This window comes from Triticum aestivum, chromosome 6D, assembly GCF_018294505.1.
Source record: "Triticum aestivum cultivar Chinese Spring chromosome 6D, IWGSC CS RefSeq v2.1, whole genome shotgun sequence".
Taxonomy (NCBI): Eukaryota; Viridiplantae; Streptophyta; class Magnoliopsida; order Poales; family Poaceae; genus Triticum; species Triticum aestivum.
The window spans coordinates 77,324,154-77,328,108 of NC_057811.1; the positions used below are offsets into that span (position 1 = coordinate 77,324,154).

Genomic DNA, 3,955 nt, shown 5'->3' on the forward strand with positions numbered 1-3,955 from the left:
CGGCGGGAGGCAGGCGGCGCGGCGAGAAGGGGCAGCGCGGTGGGGAGGCGCGCGGTGGGGAGGTGGCGCGCGGGGAGTAGGGGTGGTGGCGGCGGCGGGAGGTCGCGGCGGCGGCCCAAGGCGGCGGCTAGGGTTAGCGGAAGCTGGAAGATCGACTTGCTCTGATACCATGTAGAGAATGATTTGGTGCATCGATAAAATGATTGATCGTGCACTAGGCACATATATATAGGTACAAGGGGTGCGATCGGTATCTTGTCTCCTAAGATACATGTACATACAGAGGGAGACAGATACTACAGGTACTGCATACAGAATCCAGACCTACGTACATGTACACATGTTCAACAGACGGGATTGAGGTCGTCTTCAACCTCGGTGCCGCCGCCGTCCGTCGTTCGATCTGCGGTACCCCGAGTTCCTTCGGCTTCCCCGAGTCTTCCCAAGCTTCGATGTGAGCACCACCGCATTTCCCCATCCCCCTGCTACCGCAAATGCCTTGTAGCGAGCTGCCGCCGTTACCAGTTGTAGGTGCTTGTGCTGCTTGCACCTTCGGACGCGGCGCGTCACACTCGTCCCGTAGGACCTAACCCCCAGACCAAATGGCCACAGGAGCGCCGATCCCACGCTCGCCGCGCCCATGGCCGCGCCTCCGCGCGCCAACACCCAGCTGCTGTCGCTTCTTGCTGGAGCTGCTCGTTGTGGCCTGCTACTCTACTGCTGACTTGCTCGCTGTCGCTGCTCATACTGCCGTCGTTGCCTGCTGCTGTTGCCGCCATCCCTGCTCGCGCCCGCCTCAGTGTGCTGCGCCGCCCACGCGCGCCGGGCCACGCCCGCTCCCATGCCTGCCGCTGCTAGCTTCGGTCGCTGTGGCCTCTGTGCCCGTGCGTGCACACCAGCCATGGCCGAGCGCCAGTGCATGTGTACTGTGTGTGTGCGTGTTGTGCATGCGTGCTGTGTGTATTGTGCGTGTGTGAGGTGTGTGTGCCGTGTGCGTAGGAGTAGGACCATCCCTGGTTAATTAGGAAAAAGTAGCAATTAGTGGTTAGGCTAGTTAGTCTAAATTCTATGACAGTAGGACCCACCCCCCTAACTAATTTAGTTAATTCTTTTAAAGTTGCCCATGTGACTATGACAGCTGGGTCCCACTGACCTTGTTGACCAGTCAATTTGGCTGTGTTGACTTTGACGTAGGCCCCACATGTCATTGACTGTGGCTGGCCAGTGCTATGTATAAAAAGTAGTACACTGTTCTTAATTCGTTTTAATATTTATGAATAAATCCCAGAATATTGCTAAAACTTTAGAAAATCGTAGAAATTAATCCGTAACTCGGATGAAAAAGTTTTCTACATGAAAGGTGCTCAGAACGACGAGACGAATCCGAATACGCAGTCTGTTCGTCCGCCACACGCCCCTAGCACAGTGAACATGCAACTTTCCCCCTCCGTTTCATCTGTCCGAAAATGCTAAACTTCGGGAAAGCATTCTCGGATGTTATCCCCTTCACCGGTAACGTGTAGCACCGCGTTAGAACACGTCTAGCTCTGCCCGTTGTCCTGTTATGCACTTGCTTGCTATGTATTTATTGTTTCTTCCCCCTCTTCTGCTCTCCGATAGACCCCAAGACCGCTGATGATGTCCCTGTGATCGACTACGTCGATGATGACCCTTCTTCCCTTTTAGCGGAGCTTCCAGGCAAGCCCCCCCTTTGATCATCTCGATATCGCCCATTCCATTCTCTCATGCTTGCATTAGATTTTGCTACTGCAATTGATTGCTCCTATTCTGATGCATAGCCTGTTTTTGTACCTGCTATTGTTACCTACCTGCTTATCCTAAACTTCTTAGTATAGGTTGGTTAGAGATCCATCAGTGACCCCCACTTGTCCTTGTTGCCCCTGCTTCATCATCGATGACTTGATCAACGTGATCGATGATCAGAGCCCGACACCTCACCTCACATCACGCCCCTGTTGTTGCTTGACTCTGCAGAGCTACTATCGAGTGTCGAGGGTGATCCCTCATAACGCACTCCTGATGATAATTCTGTAGTGTAACTACTCGGTCATGGTCATCGAGGGTAATTTCCTCTTTCACCATTCCCGATACGGCTCTGTCGTTCAACACCTCAAGTGTGAACCTCGAGGGTGGTCCCTCTTACGTTCACCTTGATGATTACATTGAGTGGAATCCACCGGGGGTGATTCCTCGGGTTTTCCCCTTGATGTCTGGACACACAGTTACCTTGACCTTACTTGAGACCGTTGTGAAAGCCGGGCGGGCCTGGAGAGCACCCGTCCGATGTGATGGTGGCGGCTGGCTGTTTAGCGGTATCACCCAGGAGGGGGTGATAGCTCCGGACTTGTCCCGACAGCCGACACTTCTTTTAATAATGCACTAACAGGTTTGGGTATTTGTTCTGAGTTGGCCTTTGGCCTTTACGCACTAACCACCACGTGAGAATAGTTATGGGCCTCGACGTCGCAGTTTTAGCCGAAGCTTTGTCAGACGTCCAGTTCAGCATTGCGGCACGGCTGGGCCGGCGCCATCCGGGCAGCCTGGATCCGCCCTGCGCGCAACGATCCGGAGTGCAATGGGCGATGGGCCCAGACCCCAGAGTGCTTAGGATGTAGACCGGCGGGGACCTCTCTGCTGAGCCTAGGTAGGGCTACGACGTGTTGATCTTCCGAGGCCGGGCATTGATCCCAGAAAGGTGTGTCCGCCCAGAGTGATCGATCGTGTTGGAAAACGTGGTGCACCCCTGCAGGGAAGATCTTTATTCGAATACCGTGTCCACGGTAATTGACGTTCAGACTTATATCTTGATCTAATACAACTAGAAATGGATACTGAAGATATGTGGCTCTGGGATTTCTTTCTCGCAGGGAGTCGAGGAAGGATCTCTGGGCATTAATGTTACAACATGCTTGTTAATTAAACTGCTATTCTATACTCTTCTACATGCTGCAAGACGCTTGGAGCTGCTTGAAGATGCTAGTCTTCGATAGGCTAGGCCTTCCCCTCTATTCTGGCATTCTGCAGTTCAGTCCACAGATACAGCCCTTCCATTTGATACCAATGCATACTTAGAATAGATCTGATGCTTGCGAGTACTTTGGATGAGTACTCACGGTTGCTTTGCTACCCCATTTTCCCCCTTCCTTCTTCTTTCCGGTTGATGCAACCAGATGATGGATCCTCGAAGCCAGATGCCACCGCTGATGGATACTACTACATGGAGGCCGCCGAAGATCAGGAGTAGTTAGGAGGTCCCAGGCAGGAGGCCTTGCCTCTTCGATCGTTGATGTTTGTGCTAGCCTTCTTAAGGCAGTCTTGTTTAACTAATGTCTGTACTCAGATATTGTTGCTTTCGCTAACTCTTGTGTATCGAGCTTGTATTCGAGCCCTCGAGGCCCTTGGCTTGTAATATAAAGCTTGTATTTTTTTCAATTTGTGCCTAGAGTTGTGTTGTGATATCTTCCCGTGAGTCCCTGATCTTGATCGTACACATTTGCGTGTATGATTAGTGTACGGTCGAATCGGGGGCGTCACACCTATTCAAACACAAAGAGGCCACCAAGGAGAAAATAAGGGAGCTGAAGGGCATGCTGAATGAATTTGATTGAATTTGTGTCATTGTAAAAAAAATGACTTTGTATCTTTCCTAGAATGTGTACTGTCTGTCGAATGAACATGCACCTCCTCCTGGATTTGTATCTCTTTTCCTCTTATTTGTAACTTAATTTGATTGAATTTGTGTCAGTGTAGTTAACCAAGGGCATTTTTGTTATCAAGCCATTTTTGTTAAATCAATTTCTATCTTTCCTGACATGTGTAGTTAACCTAGGGCATTTTTGCTATCAGGACATTTTTGTTGTTAAGAAGGGTTAGTTACCAAATTTAGTTAAGTAAATATTTCTAATAAAATCAGATAACTATAGTTGCTGCTGCT

General features: G+C 50.4%; 1 pseudogene; it reads left to right on the plus strand.

Annotated features, from left to right (window-relative positions):
* LOC123142452 (uncharacterized) overlaps positions 1-3,629 on the plus strand; it is a 41,118-nt pseudogene extending 37,489 nt beyond the window's left edge.
* The last annotated feature ends 326 nt before the right edge of the window (positions 3,630-3,955 follow it).